Source organism: Saccostrea echinata, unplaced genomic scaffold (genome assembly GCF_033153115.1).
Source record: "Saccostrea echinata isolate AGI-Se365-2 ecotype Australia unplaced genomic scaffold, CSIRO_AGI_Sech_v1 ptg000013l, whole genome shotgun sequence".
NCBI lineage: Eukaryota > Metazoa > Mollusca > Bivalvia > Ostreida > Ostreidae > Saccostrea > Saccostrea echinata.
Genome location: NW_026889762.1, coordinates 5,403,382 through 5,427,552, shown reverse-complemented (window position 1 = coordinate 5,427,552; position 24,171 = coordinate 5,403,382). Strand labels below are relative to the sequence as shown.

General features: G+C 32.0%; 1 long non-coding RNA gene across 1 annotated transcript; it reads right to left on the bottom strand.

Moving 5' to 3' along the window:
• Positions 1-212: 212 nt before the first annotated feature.
• Positions 213-22,213, bottom strand: LOC133186451 (uncharacterized). The gene is made up of 6 exons (XR_009721052.1): positions 22,107-22,213; positions 21,694-21,840; positions 14,802-15,021; positions 13,336-13,435; positions 5,979-6,063; positions 213-467 (listed from the first exon to the last, which is right to left on the bottom strand). It is a non-coding gene; the product is annotated as an uncharacterized LOC133186451 (long non-coding RNA).
• Between the last annotated feature and the right edge of the window lie 1,958 nt (positions 22,214-24,171).

The window sequence follows — 24,171 nt, the reverse complement described above, 5'->3', positions numbered from 1 at the left end:
CAAATTGTATCAGCATATGAAGATTGATAAAAATATCTTGAATAGTTTCTTTGAAACTTAGTTTTGAACTGAGCTAAAAGCAAAGCGGAATGGAAGGACAGACAGAAGGTTGAAAGGACGGAAGACGGACATGACAAACTCTATATGCCCCAGCCATATTCATGGCAGGGCAGAAAAATTTCTAGTGTACTGAATTCAAAACTGCAGTAATTGATAATTTTTTTTTTAATATAAATTCTATATCAAAAAACATATACAAACTTTTTTGATAATTTATTCTATTCAAAGCAATAAGAAATGCATCTGTCTGCACTGCTTAAAATTGATAAGAAGGTTATGACATAACTAAAATAATGACCATGTCCACATTAAATTTAAAATATAATGAGTGACAATTCACTTCACCTTTTCTTCATTCCATTGACTTTTCTTTCTTTAAAAAATTGTGCTTGTGTACTACTCCATCTCTAAAAAATAACATACAAATGAAAGTTTATGGCACTCAATGAACTCTCTCATCCCTTCCTTTACTGTTCAAGAAAAAAAAATGCATACATGTACCAAAAGCATATTTTAAATATGTGACTAGACTTTATATTTTCATACATAATGTCACCAACTTTATAAAGAATTGTGAATGCATTTTAAAGGTGAGCACATGTGAATTGAATTAAAAGTACCAGTATTTTGCAATACGTAGTATTGCGAGTATCTCACAATTATCTAACTTACAACCGCTCTTTAATTAGCATGGGAGTCAAGGAAGCTCTAAATCTCACAAGATTTCTGGGGCATAACATTACAGTGGTGACAATGGAATGATTCAAACAATCATTATGCTGAAACTACAATGTATTGCCAAGAGTTGAACTCCAAATAGTAGATTTGTCAAGTAAGGAAAATTTAGAGTATTTTATCAACTTTCAAAAGTAACGATTTTCATTTAGAATTTAATAAGAAAAGTCCGCTTAGTAAAAAGTATCATAAAAAATGCAACATACAGGATTAGCTCCTCTCAAAAATTTATTAGGCTGGTTCAGTGCATGTTTAGCAAGATATTTCTCTAGGATTTCTTTCTTATCAGTCCTTATAAATTCCACAATGATCGATCATGCATTGCATTCAATAGTACACTGCCCCCATCCAACAGACGTTTCCTACCTCCGTGAAAGAGTTCCGCTAATTTAAGTAATCGTGATATCAAGTATTGTTGTTTATCCTTAAACGTATGTCAATAAAAAAAAATTTATTTCGAACAGATCAATGCTTAAGTTTTGAGATTATCACCCTTGGTATGCTTTTTTGTTTTTTTGTATGAACGAGAGATTTGTTTATTGACAGCTGCTTTTTCATTAAAAGTGGAACTCAAAAACTAACTTATCTTGTCATTTGCAAAATTATTTGTAAAAAACACTGATTGTACACACAAGTACTCTGAAGTTGATATTAAAAAGATTCTTGAGTTTCTGATTGACAATATCCATGTGGTTTTTAGAGACAAGGTCTTCCAAAAATCTCTTGGAATTTCCATAGGTACCAATTGTGCTCCGTTATTATCAAACCTATTTTTGTATTCATACAAAGCAGAATTTATTTAAAATCTTATACATGAGAAGAAGAAAATACATGCTGTCGCCTTTAACATTTAGATATATTGACGAAGTACCATATTGTCAGGTGTAAAGGCCGTAGTCTTGTAATAGACACACCCCCAAATTTGGGGGGAAAATCCTGAGAGAAATGCAGTTCCTATGGATAAAACGCTACCCCAAAAATGCGGATGTATCTCTTATTTTCACAGCACAACTATTCCAAAGAAAAAGTTTAAAAAGTTAAAATATTCATATTATTTCAAAAACGAAAGTAGGATACAACTTCTAATTTTCTTGGAAAATTCAGTTTACATATAAGCTTTATTTATAAGTATTTAAGTATAGTCTGTATTTTAATTGTTATTTGATTGGTATAAATTAAAAATTAAGTCCTGTATTTTTTTTCCCTATAACCCTAAGCATTTTACAATATTGTGCTGAAAATTCATTCCAAGCAGGTGTCTGTGTTTACGTAAACAAATCATCCCAAGCGTAATTAATGTCACACTTATGTATACAAGTGATACCAGGTAACTAAAAAGGTGTGTAAAATATTTATCATTAAATAAACTTTACTGATTACAAGTGTATTGTTTAAAATGGCACTTGTTTCAAAACCAAATGGCCGGAAATTGTTATATAAATAAATATGACCTACATTAGGGTCGAGAGGAGTTAAATTTGGCAGTGATGATATCCAAGTTAGAAAAAGACAAGAAAACATTGATGTAACCATCAATTGTCGCCCGGGAAATTAATAAAGTAAACAATGGAAATGAGTCTTGATCATCAAACCGCTTCGATATGTGTGACAAAGGCATGCATCTAAATGATGGAGACGATAGTCGAGAATATTTTGAAAACTTATAGTCGGATGAAATTCGAACAAAAAACGATACCCTTTTAAACTTTATCAATTCCTCAAGTAAATGTTGGCTGCATAAAATATAAATTGAAACCAGACACATGCATCACCTATTTTCAAAAATGTCTTTCACTTTAAGAATATAAAACACGAACTGTGTAAAGTACGTTTTTACGTTTTTATGCGATAAGTAAAATTCGATGTTCTAAAAAAAGGGACCTGTCGTTTTTTCGATAGTAAATGATAAGCAACTTTATGTATTAAATATGAAAAACATATATATTTTATAGATTCACTTTATGGAAGTAAATATATTGTGTATCTCGTAATTTATAAAGGGAAAGAACATTCTGATAAAAAATGTTTTTAATGTTTAGAAAACCTTTAATTCTGAATAACTTCTCCCACCTCAATCCCCATATACCAACACTTAAACTTATATGTATAGAGCAGCCCGGTCCTCCGGGCTGCAATAATTTATTTTAAATATACATATATATATATTTAATTTTGAATAATATTTTAATGGAAATATCTTTTTATATTTCTGTTTGTTGATTTATTTATCAGCGATCTGTCATACGTGACTATCATTCAAGAATTGGGGAATAATATGTAATAAACTTGTGGTAACAGTGAAAATCACTCATAAGAGTTAAGAAAAAATGTCCAGAAAAAAGGGGTTGAATTTAGTTCCTATGTAATGCATGCACCCACACTTTTGAACAATTTTTCTGAAAAAAAAAGTGCGTCCCATACACATGACTTTATGGTATTAATTATTTCCATTCATATTTCAACACAATTATCCCAATGAGCTTGATAATTTAAAGATACCACAGAGTCCAGGGATCGACATTAACCGTTGTCCGATTGCCCGGGGCAAGTTAATTCCCAGTTAAGGCAAGTGAAAATGCCAATGTACTTGTCCGATTGGGCAAGTGAATATTTCAGATAAAAACTTTTTTTTTTTTTTTTCATATCTTGCATTAGTTTTAAACAAAACAATAACACTTTCTGCCAAGAACATATCAAAAATAGTTTCTTAAACAAGAATAGTTTGTTTTTTCACTCAGAGAACACCAGTTATTCTCGGCAAACAATGTACTCTGATCAGGATATGTATGTTTCAAAACATAACAACTGTTTTCCTTTAGTGTGGCCTCAGTTTTCCAGAGAAAAAAATCAAAATAATATATATATATTTAAAATATGAATTTTATTTTAAAGAAAATATATACTGCTGCATGGCAGTGCAAGTTTTCAGGATGAATGAAAGGACAGTGGTATACATGTACAGAATTTACAATTGTAGGATAACTGACACATCAACATTTTTTCTTGGCAGTTAACTTGCCAATAGAAAGTACTTTATTGCACATAAATTAAATAACCTGTAGTTTCTTCTTTCTAAGGTTTGGGCAACCAAGTTTTGCATTTGGACAAGTCAAAATTTGTTGTCCCAAAGGACAAGTGAATATGAAAGTTAAAGTCTATCCCTGGAGTCTGACACATCTGTTTCATATTTTGATAATTTTCTATAAAAAGAGGTTAATACCTAACAACAAACCTTTATGACTAACTTTTCAATCATTAACTTCCCTTACTTATGCAGCAATATACCCTCATCACCTGCATACAGGGTTCATATCTCTCTGTTGATTCGATACGCAAGAGCATGCTCTACCTATGAACAATTTCTAAAACAAAGTAAGTTATTGACAAACAAGTTGATGAAACAAGAATATCATCAGTCTTGTTTAAAGTCATCATTACAATAGTTATATGGTCGATACAATGACCTTGATGCTTGTCAGAAAATACAATCTATCATTAAGTCAAGTGCTGATTGACGTTTTAAATCTAATTTCCAGGCCATTATTTACACACTGAATTGCATACAGATTTTTCTAATTTTTCCCGGATCATGACAGGAAGCACACCACGCGTGTGACTGGTCAGCAGGGGATGGTCACTCCTCCATGGCACCTGATCCCACCTCTGATGTTTTAGAGGTCCGTATTGTTCTGCTCCTGAATTGTATTGTTTGAACGAACTTTTGAGCTTTAATACTGTTTGTTATCTCCATATATTTCATAAACCTGCTAATAGGACATGTTCAATATACTGGTCTATAACTTTATTTGGATGCACTAATCAGCTCAAAATTTAAATAATAAATACCAAAAATATCTGGGAAAAAAAAACACACTGGAAAAATCTTATAATAATACGAAGAAAGAAAAATGGATCTCTAATATATAGGCATCTGATCACTGCACGTCAGGATTCTAAATGAAACACTGACTCTTTCCCCTCGTAATAATTTTAAAGATTCCACTATTTTTTTTTAGAATAAATATGTACAATCTAGGAAGTGTCTTCTCTCAAAGGGATTGATGATTCATTTGTTTTCAATCATCCTAATTAAAACTAGATTTTATAAAACGAAATATGGAGACAATGAATAGTATTTAAGCTCAAAAGTCCATTCAAATTATGATTTGAGCAGTGCAACCTCTACCTCAAAAACATCCGAGGTGGGATCAGGTGCCTTAGAGGAGTGAGTATCCACTGCCGACTGTCACTCTCACTGCCAGACTCCAGATGATTCTTCATTAAACCTTGGCTGTAACTGTAGGTAACTTCATATGTGTCTCCACCTATCATTAGTGATACAACTGCCTGTTTACTGCTTAGAGAAAAGTAACACTTAGAAAAGGATAATAAACAAGAATCTGATATACCATGAAAATCCTTAAGAGCAGTAAGGAAACACTTAAAACATTACTTTCCAAGAAACATGCATTTAATATTACATGTACATAATTAATTTATAAAATTTTAATTAGGGATGGAAATAAATAATATCCAAACATGAAACAGATGTATCAGACTCTGTGGTACCTTTTATTTCAAGCTCACTGGGGTATAATATATATAGTTGACATATGAATGGAAATAACTGTTGTTAATTGATAATATATCATCGATATATCTCACTGTCGAGTTCAAGACCACAACAAGTGTTTTCTTCTTCTCATGTGTAAGATTTTGAATAAATTCTGCTTCATATGAATATAAAAAGAGGTCTGCTAGCCTAACAACAAGTTGCAATTGGTACCCATGGGAATTCTGACAGATTATTGGAAGACCTGGTCTCCAAAAACTACATATATATTGTCAATCAGAGACTCAAGCATCCAAAAACCTGTATTACTAAAGTATAGCTCAATATGATCACCAAAATCATCATTGCTTGACATAATATGCATGTATAATCTTTCTTTAATATTAATTACATTTTAAAAGGCCCTAATTAAGCCATCATTTTGACATTTATTTAATCATGATTGTGTATACTTTATCAACAATCTCTGCCACTTTCATGCGGATATGGCTTCTTTTTGTGTTTCTCTTGTTGAAGAGCTACAATCTCCAAACTTGTGTATTGAGTATAATAACTTTCATCCTTCTCATATTGGCCTAGGTGAAAACAGATAATACTACAGGTCACTTACTCAGAAGGATTACTTGATTTTGTTGATCATGTTGATTGATGGTAGTCTGCACAGTAGCGCTAGCAGTTTCTTTTTTACCATTTCACTGTGAAAAAAAAATGTGGAACTTATTAAATATTAAAAATATTTACCACTACATTAGCATTGGTGATATGGTCATTGCTCTTTTTTGTAACAAATCAATTAAACACTGCACCTTTATGAATTATATTGCATGTACTTTCGATCAATCTATTTAAAAAACATCAGATTAATTACCAATAGGTTCTTGAATTTTTAGTTTCTGTTGCATTGGGCTGAAATTACGAGAGAAACTTTATTTTGAACAAGCATTTATATGTACAGTATTGTACTTGCATACTTAAATACCTACTATAATTAAGATTAAACAAGCATTTTGAGAGTATTGCATTAGCAATACTAGTCCCCTACCGGCAAGTGTAATCTGGTTCCCACTAAAAATTGAATTGCCACAATTCCATTAAAAATCATTGATTAAGAAGCATAACAAAATGCAAACTTGAACTGTAACTCATCAAGATACACTTACATACCAAAACTCAGCTCAATAACTGCAAGTGTTTAGAAAAAAGTGCGGAAAACAAATGGGACAGACTGAAAGAGGGACAGACAGACAGATGGACAGACTCAGAGGAAACCTATAATTCCCTGGTTTCACCGGTAGGGGACTAATAAAAAAGTGGGAAAAAGCCACCCTGTTAAGCCCTACTTTCGTCTCCCATGGTGAGCAGTGGAAAAAGGTCTTATGCTTGGATATGTTGTACATGTACTTTGTATCAATCTGTACATGCATAATCCATTGGCTAATGAAAGAGGCAATGTATTCGTAATGTAAACTTTTAAATGTAGTGGTAATGTGTACATTTTTTGCAGCGGTAATGAGTATGTAGCAGTAAATAATTACCATTTTGAAAATGTAGCGGTAATGATATTCACCTGGATAAAGAAATGGTCTATCTATTCCAATCACATTTTTGACAAGATAGGGCACTTCTTATTTGCTGTACATATAATTGTTTTCATTTTCACACTGCTTTTTGGGAAGATTGGGAAAATAAAGACCTTGTAGGAAATTTTGGAATAACCATTATACGTACTTTAAAATCATATATATTGGGTTTCCGGTCTTCGTTATCAACTAAATTTGTTTTATAAAACAGAGGAATATGAATAGCAAGTTAAGTTATTACCGGTATATATCCAGCTATATTTTCTTTAATTTTTGGGAGAAATTACTATTGGGAAAATTAACACATTTATTGGGAAAAAAGGCACCTTTTTTTGAATTGGGAGTGGGGCCCTTGAACGGCCCCAATTATAGACAATTGAGAGCCCTGTTTCATATTTGAGAGGTCGATTTATAACCTTCGTTCTTCATTTTTTTAAGCTTTGGGTGTGTGTTGATTACAACACATATGTTAAGTGACTTATCTTTAAGTTATTGTCAAAGAAATTTCAAGTCTGTTAAAATCTTAATGTTTAAATAACTTGTGCCCTGTACGAAATAAGATTTTGTAGCAAATAATCTTTACAACCGAGCTGCAATTTTCCCCAAGTTATCAGGCTGAAAAAGGGGGTGCATATTTAAACCAATGCATATTATATTCGGCAAGATATGGTAACTGCTTGATTGTCACATTTCAGTTTGAAACATGTTACAAGTTTTATTTCAAAAAATGAAAATATTATTGAAAAAGTAAATACAAATACTCATTGACAAAAACTATTTCCTAGGGATGGCAATTTCTAACCGGTTAACTGATTACTCGGTTGGAACGATGGCAATCGGTTAGAAAATCTGCAATCGATTAGTCGTAAAAAAATTATAATATATGTAAAACTGAAGGCAATGTACTAAAATTCATTTTCAAAATAGAAATTCCTACCTAAACATTTAATTTAGCGTTTTCATTTATTTATTTAGGCTGATTGGGAGGTCATTATGGCTCTCCAGATTAAAATTGTGGGGTAATTGGTCAGTCTGAGATATGTTAATTACTGTTAAAACATCATGTCGTTACCCCGACTGTCCTCTAATTCTTTAATGATAATAATCACCGTTGAGCACCATGAATTGGTGTGTGTGTATCTTTTGCAGTTATCTATCACATTAGATTATAATACAAACATTGTAAATTAAGGGGATGAAGGACACATGGTTACATGACTCTTTTTATTTACGTCATAATATCCGTCTATATAAGACCAAAACGTGTAAAGCATCAGTTCTTGTATAATTTTTTGACATTTTTTTTTAACTTAAATTGCCATCTTATATAAAAAAGTAAAAAGTTTTAACATTCATGTAAACATTAACAAATTATGAAAAAGATTGATCCACTTCTCTGTTTCCCTAAACTGCGCGTCCATAAGTCGGTGACGTCATACACGATCTATTAGTACAGCAAGATCATACTCGGTGAATACAGGGGCGTTATTATTATGTAAAATCAGGTCATAATCAGTATGTGATGAAATATTTTGAGAAACGGGGAACATAAAAATTATGATTGCATGGCTGATGACAGAAATCTTATGTAGGCATATCTTATTTCGCTTATTTAGCTTACGTGTGACGTCATAGTTGGTTTTTCCCGTACTCAAGAAATGTAAATATGACACGTTTTGTCATGCTTATGTCCTCTGTAATGATTGAGGTCAGCTTCACCATTCAAAATTTTTAAAGTTAACCAATAATTTGAAGGACTTGCATTTCAACATAAATTTAAAAATATTGAATGATAGAATTTTTTGTAAATTATGTTTTTTTTTTGTTGCTTAAGTTGTCTCAAAAAGTACGTAATTTTCCCTATCCAGATGCAGTGTGACAGGATAAAATTGCTTTTTCGAATTTTAAACCTATTCATACTCTGAAATATTTTAAGAGATACATGTCCACTTGCATATTTTTTTTATATATGCTTAAAAAATCCCATCATGGACAGAGTATTGGGCCCGGAAACATGAAGAATTAAAACTCCACTTAGATACTGCAGGGCATAGTATTTGTCAATCAATATCTCTAAAATAAGGTCAGAAACCTACTGATATAACTGCTTTAAGATATGTGGGACATACTAAATTAGAAATATACAAAATAGGAAAAAAATTGAATGACAAGGATTTTTTTGAGCTCAAGGTCCTTCTTCCCCTTAAGTGATACAATTTAGACTTAGTTTTGATTATGGTGATAATGAAGAATGAACTTGTGTGACATCCGCTCATGAAAATTATCCTTCGTCCTCTTACGTACATTCATAGCTAAATATGCAGTGTCCAGCGCATGCGCAGATACTGACCACTAATTTACAGAAACAATAAAAGTTTTCCCGCCACTACCCATCATAGTTAATTCAGTGCTCGCGTAGTATAGACCATCAACTTACGTAATTCAGTGTGTTTGCGTTTTGTTTCACAGATTCGTTTATTTTAACCGTTTTTTCTTGTGGAAGTTATGGATAACTCTGTTAAGGAACAATTTATTATAATCGAACAAGTAAAGGAAGTTGAACAGGACACCTTATCAAATTCCAGCGTCTCTTACCAGCATCAGAAGATGGCGGGGCACGCTGACCAAGCTATCACCAACTCTAATCTCCGCATTGCGGATCAAGAGTTTGAACACCAAACGAGTGTTTCTCATCCAAGATATCTCAGGCATGGTTCATGGTTTTCTGAATTTTTTCTTGTCTATTGAAAAAAAATATGCGCGTAGTTTTATGATCAAGAAAGACAAATAGAATGATTTTGACCTCTAACAACTTTTTTAAAGACTTCTTGTGCATAGGAATAGAGGTACTTGAAAAAAGTCAAGAAAATGACATTGTGTAGTTTGATACAATTAACCGGTTAATTGGTCGGAACATTTTGCGGTTAACCGATTTGCAATTCTGTATTCGATTGCCATCCCTACTACAGTGGCTGCAACGTTATTGTTGACAAAAGAATCATGTAGAATCGTTTGTGTAACATGCGTGATCGTTCGTGTAACGTGCGAGATCGTGCGTGTATCAGACTCAATCGTTTGCGGTTTTAATCATGCGTGATCGTGCGTTAAGAAACGTGTAAATTTTGTTTTGTAAGTTTTTATTGGAATGTTTTTGTTATACAAGCATTTCACTTGTCTGTTTTTTTTTTCAATCTAAATTAAAAAGAAATGAAGCGCGATTTACATAACTGAAAACAGAATGAACTAATTATCGCTTGGAAATAAACAATATAGTAAGTCGTACAATATTGTGTTCTCGTCAAATAGCATGATTTTTTTTCTGATAAACCGTACTTAGATGTTTGATTTTTTTCTCTGATGTTAATTATATTTATTGCTAATTATGGTCAAGATATTTTTAAAATCAATAGATCAAAAATAAACATTTTTACAAATAAATAATTCTCAATGCTTACATAAGTATTTAGTCGGTGAATGTACATTTACACAACATGATTCTCGGGGTTTCGTTTATCAGTGTTATCTCTGGAGGTTACTTTTGATTATTTTTTTTAATTTCTGCAAATAAATGATTTGTAAAATATTTGTTGATTTTAGAGATTCACAAATTGAAATGTGGATATAACTTATAATTTAATTCATTTTCATGCCATTTTTTTCAAACTTATCCCTTTCTGCATATTATGAAATCCAATTCAATCAAAACTCACGGTCCACCTACATGTACATCTTCTGATAGAACGAGAAAAAAACAAGCAGTTTTCTAAGGTCAGAGAATTACATAAATAATTTTTTGTAATCTAAAATAATTCATAAATCTTACATGTATTTAGTTCCAGAAATATCCATTTCTATTTTTTTTTTTTCATTTTTCAAAGTCGATGAAATAAAATCAATCATTATTTGAAATCTAAGATAAGTATTAAGCCTTATTTCTTTTTGAAAATATCCATTCCTAAAGAATTTGAACTATTTTGCGTTAAGAATCGTGCGTTTCCGTTAGCAATTGTGTAAGATTGTGTAACGTGTAGAATCGTGTGTGTGAAGGATCGTTCGTGTAACAGATTTTATCGTGTGTGAATCGTGCGGAATCGTTCATCTAACGTGATCGTTCGTGTAAGTTGTCAACAATAACGTTGCAGCTACTGTTTCTACTAAGTGGTTAGTATGTAAATTGTAACTGGTTACAAAACTGGTTATGAAAATTTTAACTGGTTATGATCTTTCTTAATAGTTAATAAACCAGTTAATCATTGCCATCCTTATTCCAAAGATACTTTGTGACAAGTTTGGTTTAAACTTGTCCAGTAGTTCTTGAGAAGAAGTTGAAAAATGTGAAAAGTTTATGCATGACCCAAGCCCTTGCTTATGCAAAAACATCCAAAAACAGATAGAAATATGTTACCATGGTTACCTAGGTAATTCAGGTAACTTATATCAAACCACACATTGTCATATAAATAAGACAAAGACTAAGTGCTTTTCAAGGGTCCAGATCAGCATTCAGTCAGTATCAAAGTATCATGGTCTTTAGAGTTTTGTATATGCCTTTTGTCTTCAATGGTAACCTGTACTTATACATGTACTTAAATATGGCCATTGAGGAGACCACTTATAATTAGGCATAAAGTAGACCAGTGAGAAAAATTGAGTAAATTGAATTAACCCTTGATATCAAGTATATACAGTATATAAATATACCATTCTAATGATCTTATTCACTATATGCATCAATACCCTGTATTATATTATACTGCATATCAAATTAGAACTTATTTATTGTGTCACAACTGAAGTGTTGCTGGACTGAAAGACATAAAGATGGACAATATGTGAATCCTATAGAGCTTTATCATTTCATGCAGGCCCTAATTAACATTCAATCAGTGATAAAGTACCTTGCACTTAGATTTTTATATTTACCTTTGTCTGCTATAGCAACCTGTACTTATACATATGTTATACTTAAATATGGCCATTGAGGAGACCACTTATAATTGGGCATAAAGTAGACCACTGAGAAAAATTGTTGATATCAAGTATATACAGTATATAAATACACCATTCTAATGATCTCATTTACTGTATGCATTAATACCCTGTATAGTATTACACTGCATAAACTAAAACTTGTTTATTGTGTCACAACTGAAGTGTTAATTGCTGGCTGAAAGACATATAAAGATGGACAATGTGAATCCTATATAGCTTTAACATTTCATGCAGGCCCTAATTAACATTCAATCAGTGATAAAGTACCTTGCACTTTAGATTTTTTATATTTACCTTTTGTCTGCTATAGCAACCTAGTTCTTATACTTAAATATGGCAATTATGGAAACTGCTGATAATTGGGCATAAAGTAAACCACATAGAAAAAATTAATATACTTAATGGGAAAATTTTACTGTACTCACTGTTAATAGCAAGTACATTTATATGCATGTATTATAGATATATACAGTGGTGCCTTGTTTATCCGGACGCCTCTTTGGCTTAAGTTTGTTAAAAATAATATTGATTAATTTTGAACTGTTTCTTATTTGGGCTAGTAATTTTTTCCTAATCAGTAGCCCCTGGGCTAGTGGGATTTCCAGGAAAATTTCAACCCCTCAAGATAAGTATGAAAAAGTCATTTCTTGAAAAATTACCATCCGGATAAACGAGTCATTTTTCAATGAACTATTACGTTTTGTAGTAGAAATCGACCGTTCGGATGTGGAACACGAATTTCTGGATTAATGAGACAGAATGACATGGAAAAAAATCTATTCCCGGAAAATAGCATCTGGAAGGTGAAGTGTTCGGATAAACATGGCGCCACTGTATATACCATAAATGACTATGACCTATGGTACATATAGTCAGAGAAAAACAATCAATTAAAGCTGACCACATCTCATAAATAGGCATACACCATATTCGATTATATATCATCTACTATATCAGCACCAGGGTATACTCTTCGCATTTGTTACACCTGACTGCTTTATTGTCACAGGTATCGGAGTGGAATGGTGACACATGCTCATGCTGGTTATCTTGCATTGTCTTTGTTTATTTATTTTATTGCAGTTACGTGTACTTGTGTAGTTTGTATACTGCACTGACATGTGCGACTGTTGTAAGTTTCATTGGCATCTTTCTCTCCTGCCGTGAAAGAAGTACACAGTAATTTTTTGTTGCTACCCAGAGCTATGTAGCATACGTCAGTCTGTCTATACAGACAGGTGACAACAGATTACACTGAACAGTGACTAAGTGAGTGGCTTATATAGGAACCCTACAATATAGCGTGAATAAAGGAATATGGCAGAAAAATTCCTTTTACACAGTGTGTTCAGATTTAAAATCACTAACTTTAAAGCAAACTAATGGATTACATACCTTTTCCCATAATTCACTTCAAATTCCTACTCATCATGTACGGCTACTTCAGAATCTCACATGTATACATTCTTTGACTTTTCTATAGGAACATTATTTCCTACAATGTACAATCACATTTTAAAACATTCAAATATTACTTCCAATTGGACATAATTGGTAGTTCACAAGCTAGAAAGCTCACTCAGTAGTTGGATTGATTGTTTAATTGTATGTCGTTTTACATCCTGTTTAAGAATTTTTCACTAAAATAGAGATGTCACCATATAATGGTCAATAATCTTTTCAACAGTTTTTTTCTAAAGAGATTTCAGGCTGTCTTTACTGCAATTGTCAGTCTACATTACCACCCATTGTGGTATACTGATCCCGATTTGTTTTCATAGGATTTAAGTTTTAGTTTGTGTGATAACTGGATATCAAAAAGTTTCAAAGTAGAGTGTCATGAGCTCATCAATGCTAATTATCAAAACACTACTTCTAGAAAATCAAAACATTTAAGTTAAATTAACCATTCAAAATATTTTTTGAAAAGTAAAACAAAGGTCAAAGTCAAGTGAACTATAATGCTGGTATTTTTCATTATAATTTATGATAAATTGTGCACATGCTATTAATAGCATAGACTTACCTCTTTTAAATTATCAAAAATATGCTGAATATTGGCACTTTAAACTTTTTTATAAGTAGGTCAAAGGTAAGTTCAAGGGTCACAAGATTGGCAACCATGGTATTTAAAAAAAGTCAGAGTGCCAAGCAAAATATTAACCAAATATCAAAAACAATTAAACCTCTTACAATTCTTGAGATATAAGGTGTGACAGATGGACAGACAGACAGATGCCAGGTAAATTGATCCCTAGGTGTTGCACTGCTGTGCAGTCGACTCACAAAAAATGTTCTTCAGACTTATTTATCATTGGAATGACTAGTAAACACCAAACTGAACTTAACCTGCTTAAGTAAGCCAGTAGTGCCCAGTACAGAGCAACAAGTGCTGTGAACAGCGAGTGAAGTGTGACCGATTGATTGAGTGTTGTTTTATGTCCATTCGAGAATTATTTCACTCATAAAGAGTGAAGGATTAAATAATTACAATAAAATGTAAGGAGGCAAGTCTGCCTCACCATAACCTGGTTCTTTGTGGCCCTATTTTTAACCTTCATACCCATCTCCACTGGGAATTCATTTCCTCCTCCCCCAACAATCACTTCATGACTCCATAAGCAGCCAAAGGCTGTAATGGGCAACTAGTTCATTAACAGCTAGGGCTATCAGGAATTCAAAGTCACTGAAGTTCTTTTGGTTTTTATGATACTATCAAACTATCAGTCTATCACTGAGTATCTGCATGCTTTAAAAGTTAGTATTTACCCCTGATTTGCTTTAATTAAAGCTTTTGTGTCTATTTTCTGCTAACAATTTATTTACAGTTTATAACTAATAAAGCAGCAAATATACCTTACCCCATGTTGCAGATTCTCTTCATCCAAGTAATTGATGTACATTGTACTTAATCTCTTCATTTGTTCATCTGGATCCTTTCACTGCATTCATACAGTACCAGTAACTGTTATATATGGATATATTTCTTTGTCAAAGCTGTCACTTTTTAGGCACAATTGCTAAGTTTGCATCTTTATCAGCATTTTTTATTAATGAAATGACAAATTCCATCAGACACACCTGCAAAAATGAAAACAAAATCTATTAATTTACATATAATCATGTCCATATTCTCTTGACTTCATTATTATATAATTGAACTGTTTTATACTGCACTGCAAATATAAAGGGCTGGGATAATACACTTTCGTCTACTATTCTATATCTAATATACTATATTAGGTATCACAATATTTATGCTACAATACAGATCACAATATCTTTAATCAGTTATAATTTTTTCATTTTATATTAAAATGAGACAAAGTTTGACACCATGCATATCCAAAGTCTCTAAAAATTTACAATTTTAGTCATGTATATGTGTTATGCAAGGGTGTATCTGTCAGTATTTCCAAAATTTATCAAGCATGACATTTAAATTGACACAAATATTTTGATTTCAGCTTTTCTTTTTCATGAAGTTCGACTTAAATATTCTTTGATAATTTTTAAATCAAAATAAAATCAAAAACTTTTAATTTCTTCATTTTATTTGCTTGGAAAATAATTATTTTTTTCTTTTGTATTTGTACGAGTATTTAGTTGAAACTAGTTCTACATGTATATTAGCTAATCAGTGAAAATCTGTATGTTTGATTTACATGTCTGCGTGTGCATTAGGCCAACATTTTTTTATATTCTGTTTTACGGGAGCGCCGACCCTAATTTGGGCTAAAAAGAAATAAAAATAAAAGTCCCCAATTCAACTTTTATTTTTATTTCTCCCGCCGATAGTTTATTTATAGTCACTGAAAAAATAAAAGAAATATAAATAACCTTTTTACAAGCCTTTCAAAATGCGATTTGTCATTGGCTGAGGTAAATATATTCATCCAATCACAGTATTCGAAGCGTGAATAGTCACTGCACAGCATAGCGCCAAAATGTCAGAATCGGAGGGTTTCACGTGTTTTTAAATAGTCAGTTTAAAAAGTGACGTGTCAATGTTATATATTAGAAAAAGTATAAATTTTAATGAAAGATTGAATGAAATAGACGAAACAGTAATCTTGATCAAATGTCATGCATAGGGCCACGTGGAAATCGATGTTCTGTCAACCGCTTGTTTTGAAAGGTTTTGAGTACGTATTATCTTTGACAATTGCTTCAATACATTGAAATACGTCTTGAAAATTTTTTTTAAACTTAATTTTAAGATAGAAATGTTTTCTTTTACAAGTAACGACAGAACACTAGAACACTGTAGAACTGGTAGAAAGTGGCGTGACTGAGGAAACTCGAGTCATAACTTTCACTCGTTTTATGACAAATATTGGAATTCAGAATTACCTACGAAAATATATCGGTATATATGCTTGATTGATACAAGAAATTATTTCCTTTTTTATCGCTTTATGGAATTTAGCGTGCTATGTACCAAATTAATGTACATTGATTGATCAGCGTATTCATATCAGCTGATGTAGTGTAGCTCTTGTTTATTATTATTATTTTTTTTTATAGTAAAACAACTTTTTTTTACCACTAGGGAAAAGTATTGTTATAAATGATACGCCCTTACAAATATTATTTCAATTCAAGACCTGGTTTCTTTTTTCATTCAAAAGTTGTGGATTAGAACCATCTTCAACAATTAAATTTTTAAATTCTGCAGTAAACAGAATATTGTCATGTGTATTTTACATGTGTATACTATGGGAAAGATGTGTATTTTCTACAATTATGTTGAAAGTTAGCATGCTCAGAAAGAAAAATATAAGGATAAAAAGATATATATACTACAGATTGAGGAAGTTTGAATATGTTTTCAATAGAGATATTGTGGTACGTTTTTTCCACCTACTTATATATTAATTGGAAGTGCGTTGAAAAAAAATATTATACAACTTTTCTTTTTATCATGTCTCGTGCACTTCTGTGAATTAATTTATTTTAGCTGATCCATTGAATGTCTCCCTGTATTTTCCCCATAACTTTGCCAGAACTAGTCCAAAATCCTCAGACCTTGTAATTTGCTGAATATCGAAAAATAAAAGATTCTGAAAAGTTTATGAGGGGTGTGACATAAGTCGTATAGGTTTACTGTGGTGACAATATGATATTTGACAACTGAGAGAAGACAATAGATTTGTATGTTTGATTTGCATTAATGTTACAAACTGCAAGCTTTATACTAGAAATGCACCCCTGCCCCAAATATCTAAGAGAAAGTTAAATTTAAAATAGTTCATTGATCCATTAACAGTACCAATTCTGTGTTTTGTGTACCTAAGTTTTTCAAATAACACTGTTTTTCTAACAAATTAAGGTCATACAAAAAAAATTCAAACCTTAATTAAAAATAAAAATTTTTATTGCATTTTTTCATTTTATTTTTATTTTTCTGACCGACTGCTTAAATTTCGAGCTTTTATTTTTATTTTTATTTCGACCCCCCGACTCAAATTTTTGAAAAAAATTCCCGTAAAACAGAAAATAAAATCAAAAGCCTGAAAGGCTTCAATGACGTCGAAGAAGAAAAACAATTTCAAAAGATCATTTTGAATTTGAAGATAGCAATAAGTCAAGTGAGTGACTCAGGAGAAATAATAAAAAAAATAGTTTTAAACAAAATATCACAATTACAGTCTGGGGCCTTATGTCATGGTCCGAATGGAGCAGGGTTCGAATTGACCAGACACCGTCGAACATGTTTCATGCTAAATTCTTTTCAGTCAGTTGAAGAACTATGAAGGATTTCATAAATTTATATAATATTTTTTCTAATTGCCAATGTCAAAGCGTTGTATTAGTGATTGCATCTAAACTACAACCAAGACTGTTCTGTTACAATTACGATGGAGTTACGATCGGGCGTGGTATACGGTATACTGGGAAATGGAGGAAATAGAGAAATACAGTAATACTGGTCAACATCATCGGTTTTTAGGATAAATTTGGTCAGAAGATTGTAAAAGTAAAGCTAAGATTTACAAATTCAATCTTTTCAGTCTTATAGTATTCGTGTTTATGTAATTTTGTAAATTATTTTACCGCCTGTTGGGTTGTTTGTGTTCCACGGTTATCGTTCCAAAATGTTATTCATGTCATTCGACGCACCTTTCTGTAGAAATTCATCCGCAACAACCATCACGTTTTTATTGTGTGAAAATAAAACATAATATCGTTGTTTTGTAAAAGAATTAATTGTAGATACAATTGATGCAATTTCATTTTCAAGCTATAATTATTCATTGTGAGCGTTTTAAAAGAAATTGGTTTATAGCTATTGCTATTTTCTATTGCGGATGCATCCACTGACACATTCGGTCGCGTACATCCCTTGGCGATTTCACTTGGCCGATCGCTAGATGACGTTCGAGCTCCAAGAGCTCGACGTCATAAAAATGTTGGCCTTATATTACAAATCATGGGATCTGTGCTTGTAGGTGCACTCAATGTTTTAAAGTTATTCATAATTTGAGAATTATTGTCTCTTTTTTTTATTGTCAGTATATTTAAACCAATATTTTTTGGTTTTACAAAATAATATGAATTTATATTTTCTTTTTTAAAAGAGATGATGCGAATTATAATTTCAATTTTAATTTTGTTTATATATTGTTGCTGTGATCTCAATAACCTAGATTAGAATGTTCTAATCATTAAAATGATATTGTCCTACGTTCCGTGTATTGGCAATTTATCAAAATAAGCAAGTTCGATAACTCGAACTGACTGCATTTTCTATGAACAATCCAGAGAGTTCCGAATTCAACATGGCGTGTAAAGGACAAGATAGGCTAAGACCCCTTTTTGGCCCCAGGTTTGGGGTGTTGTTTTAGAATGATACAACAGTTTATCAATAGAAACCTGTTGTCACCCCTGCCAGAAAATGAGTATTGGTTCTAAGTTATGTGATACATACAGGTCACAGGAAGATCAGAAAATATGTCAATTTCCGAATTTTCTCATTTTATGCAAATGTTCATCGATTTTACAGCACATTTTGTTTCAGAAAACATAGAGCACAAGCTTGCCTATCTACCAAATTTATATATTTCATATATATATTATTATAACAGTAACTTGATCCGAAGAGTCGTATCACGTCGAGTTGACAGGCACGGATCATCAGATCAAACGAGACGCGAAGCGTCGAGTTTGATCTGATGATCCGCGACTGTCAACGAGACGTGATACGGCTCTTCGGATCAAGTTACTGTTATAATGATAAATTTATTATATACCCCCTTACAACTAACAAGATATAGTTTTAAAAACTTCTGAGATTAATTATTTAATATTTTTCCATTAAACAAAGCATTCTGTCAAGAGACTTTTTGATGCGCAAGAAAAATAACGTCATGTTTCTATGTACTACGTCATCAATTTCAGAGAGGGCTGATATGGATTCAGAAAACCACAGTGTGGTGATCCGGAAAGTCGGATCACACCGTCACGTGATTGTACAAAATCTACAGTAAAATTGAGTGATACACTGTTGGTTATATAATAAATACTAGTATCAGATGCATCTTATGTATAAAAATCTCAGATAGGCAAGCTTGTGCTCTATGTTTCCCGAAGTGAAAAGTATATCAAATTTGAGGATATTCCAATAGAATTGAGAAAATTCAGGAAATTGTCCTACTTCTGCACCCTCTTCTGGTCTCCGTGTAAGCTTTGAATCAAAATTAGTGCTGGTTTTAAAACAAGCATCATTTTTAGTTCTTAACTACAAACTATCACTATTTTAACTATGTTCTGATTTTTACATCAAATAAGGGGCCAGATTCTGCCGTTACCATACCTTGTCCTTTGAAGTGAGGAAAAAAGGTTGAGAAAATGAGTTGAATTTTCTTATTTCTATGGATTATTTTTTAGGTTAAAAGGCATATAAAATCTCAAAAAGGTTTGTTATGATTAATTTGATAGTTATTTTCAGTGCAATTTTTTTTGTATTCTTCAAAATCATTTCTGAGCGGATCCTTTCCAATATGCTACATTGCTAGTATATGGGACATATTCTAACTGTGGTGATCGAGGGCTTGTTCCGAGACAAAGTTAGATTGTTCTAACTAGAAATAACCCAACACATATATCTTGTAAGTCGAACACATGTATTTCGCAAATTCAATAAATAATTCCAAAAAAAAGAAGAAATCTTGTAAAAAGGTATTCCATAGAGAAAATTACCCAGAAAACGTTGTAGCATAACAAACACTGACATATACTCGAACAAAACTTAAGTTAAGTATGAAAAATAATCAGATAATGGGTCAAAATCACACCAGTGACCACCTACCCTAATCAACTGTTATCCACAAAAAAAAAATTATATACTTATATGTCAATCTACTTCCAAAATTACATGTTTTCCAAGATCTTACAAAATTATTTTTACAGTATGTCTCTTCAAATATTTGTTTTCCTGCTTAATAGTACTGATCATGCTGATCAGATGATAATGAGTGGGTGATATTAAGACAGTATGTCCTCATAAACTTTTAGTCCCAGACCTATGAACCAGTGATTCATTTTGAAAATGGTTATCATGGGTCCAAAGGACCCCCCTTAATGACAACAATGAGTCCCATGACAAAATCAGAGCATCCAAATCCAAGGGTCATATATTAGATATTACAGAGGAAATTCTGGTGAAATATAAAAAGTTATTTCATGAAAGAGCAAATGCTTTATTGTTGCTATGAGTAGTTTTATAATTTTACTATCAATTGTCCAAGTAAGAGTACATGATTTTGTGTCATAAATATAATATATTGTCAACTGTGCACTTTGGTTCTATTTTTAGATCGTACATACGATCTCACACATTGTAATGTATCAGTCATAAAATGCACAGAAGCAGAATGAAGCAAAGAAATTTTAAGAAGAAATGAAAAAACAGTCAGAAATAAAAATGATTAAATTTTAAACTTCTTAGCTTGTAAGGAAAAAAAAATGATACAGGTTACATGTATAGCTTTTACAAAGGTATAGTATTCGCTTCAGAAATGTTCCACAGTATAGACATAATCAGTGATAATCGAACTATGTTATCTAACTTTCAAATATTTTCTGATAATTGCTGGTTAATTGGCTGCAATTGTGAAATCTGACCTGTTGTTGGCAACCTTATATATACCTGTTAAAATTGTTCATGCATATCGCTTAGCACATGGATATGATGCAATCGGTCAAGTTTAAAATCGGATTATACCAAATAATACACGTTCTTCTATAAATTTATTGCGTCCATTGGGATGCACATTTATTAAAATAATGCGTCCTGAGCAAAATTTGTGCATAATTTACGCAGGATGCACACCAAAATGAATCATTGATGAACACCATATTTTTTTAGCGCAACATACAAAGAACTATGTAGCAACCTATGATCTACAGCACATGTAATTTTCATAATGCTAGCTCACATCATAAGGAATACATGTATGACTAGCTGCTTGCATGGCGCAGTGGTTTAAGTGTTTGCTTTAGAGTCACAGATAAAGGAGTTGATCCTAACATCACAGGTTCGAATCCCACTGCAGGATGTGGAGACCAGTGTTCAAATGAAATTGAGGTCCCATGTTGTAGTAGGTGCTGGCATGAACAAAATTACTCATTGCTCAAGGGTACTGAGTACAGAGGTTCTCAAGTGCTGGCTTTTCAATATGAGTGAAAAGTTATCGAAAGAAACATTATAGAAACAAATAAATATGACTATAAATAATTATCTTTTCTTACCATTATGGATGTTGTACATGTCCCTTTCGATAATGAAAAAAATCTTTTTCTGTCAACTTCTCATTTTCTCACGCGATTTTTTCTTGCTAATCTTCTCTCCAACATACCGGAGAAGGTATTCTCGCATGTTATGTGGTACCGAACACACTATAATAAAAATAAATGCATAAATGCAAACAAGTCAACAAAATCTAATTTATTCAGAGACTTGGTTTAAAATGTCTCAGACTGTCATAAATCTCACCCTAGGCAGTTAAAAATTTCCTCAGAAATCTTGTCAGAATTTTAAAAATATAATTTCAAAAAAAAATTCATGGGAAAATATACAGCATATATATAGCCACTGTACAAAATGCAGGAATTAAACTTTCCTGGAAAGTTTAGAAATTGAAATTGTAAAAATATTATCATACCATCAAACCATGTCCATGCTGATCAAAAGACTCAACAATGTATTAACTAACCCGATCAAAATTAAACTGAACCCGACCGAAAGTTTCTAATCTACATATGTAGATATACAAGTAATATATGTAGACTCTGCATAACAATTTTATTAAAATAAAAAAAATTATTGCTTGTTATATGGTTTTATAACTAAATTGAGAGTGTAAGCAAGTTAATTTCTCCATGGCAACTGCATAAGATAAACAGTATTTTTTTTCATTATACATGTTATATGTTAAAAAAAAATGCTTAAATTGACCAGGATCTGTTTCATATGAATCAGGACTTGTTCAAGCTTGACAATGACAACAAGCAATTTTTCTTAGGGTCTCTTTTATTATTTAATTTCAACTTCTTTCTGAAATTATGATTATCTTCTAATATTTCTTTTCAAAATGAAACACTTAATAGGTTTATAAATAAATGAAACATTAAAAAAAAAATCAATAAATACAGGCCCGTAAGAAGCAATTTCAGTTTGGGGGAGGGGGGACAGCCATGCATTTTCTTTGGGGGGCACTTACAACCAAAAATTCCTTGACAAGCTTAAAAAAAAAAGGTCATCAGGCGTTTTTATTGAGGGGGCACAAGCATATAGTAGCTATGTTTTCTTTAGTATTCTATATTTCGGCAAAATTATTGGGAGCACCCCCCCCCCGTTCCTACGGCCATGAAATAAAGTTTTACATGATTGTTAAGTAATAAAGACAATGCAATAAATTCTGCAAAGTAATTCAAATAGTTGAGGTAATTCTTACTTATGTGTAGACTGATTTACTAGTACTTTCATAATTATAAATATATTCTCCCATAAAATTAGAATAAATTCATGATAAAGGAAATAATTTACCCTGAACATGTTGAACATGCAATACATTTTTGAGTCATTTAAGTTGTTAAAGACAAAATTCTCATTTGCCCAATTAAATTTGAGATACATGTACTAATTAAGTGACCTGTAAAGGTACTTGTAGATCTCTAATAAAATCTGAGAAATTAAATCAGCAGTGCTGTAGATCGAAACTCTTTAACGGTGGTGATGTTAACTGAGTCTACTATTATAGAAAAAATATTGCAAGAATTATACAGTATATCTTTTGTTACTCAATCATGGAAAGTGTAATACATATAACTATTAACTGATATGCTCATCTCTGATATAACCTAGTTGTTATAATTAATCCTCCATTCATGCCAAAAGGTACAGTGTAATAGATTGTTTAGAATATCATTGGCGTATAATAATATTATTACTTTCTACTACATGTAATGTGTCGGCTAGTGTGATGTCACAGATTTAACTTGAGGCGCAAATAATGGGTAAGCAAGGAGGCTGATGCAGACCTAATATAATACTTGAATTTTGGCTTAATTTTTATTTCCAGTTATAGGAATATTTTTGTCATTAAACAGAAAGTTAGACTGTAAGTATGGGTACAAAAATGTGCATTGTCAAAAATGCTTCTTTTTTTTTTTGCATTTGCAACAAAATGAAATTAATAGATAACATTTATCATCAACTTTCACCCCCCCCCCCTTTTCAACCAAATTTCTATCCTTAAAAAAATGATGTGTAGCCTACAGCCTTTTTGCCTATATGGAATATACACCACAAAATATTTCCACACATCCTGCATCCAAACCCCACTTCTAACCCGATCAAAAATATTAATCTGGTCCCTTTGAATTTTTTAGCAGTTTGTAGCCCTTAATTCCTCTTTATTTTTGAAGATATTTCAAAATTGTTGCTATATTGGGCTTGTCCAAATCAACTTTATGTTTTATGTACAAGAAATCTAAGGGGGATGCTGTCAGATACATAAATTTGTATGTACATATATGCATATATGTATCCGCTGCCATAGACATCAGAGATGTGGTATCGTGGTTGGAGGGGGGGGGGGGGCTCCTCCCCTCCCCCAATTAATCTTTTACTATTAAAATTGTTCAGGAAAGGCTGGTTGGATTAGGCTGTGAAAAAAGTTTGAACCTAGAAACACCTTACTCCCATTTCCAACCCAACCCTACCCC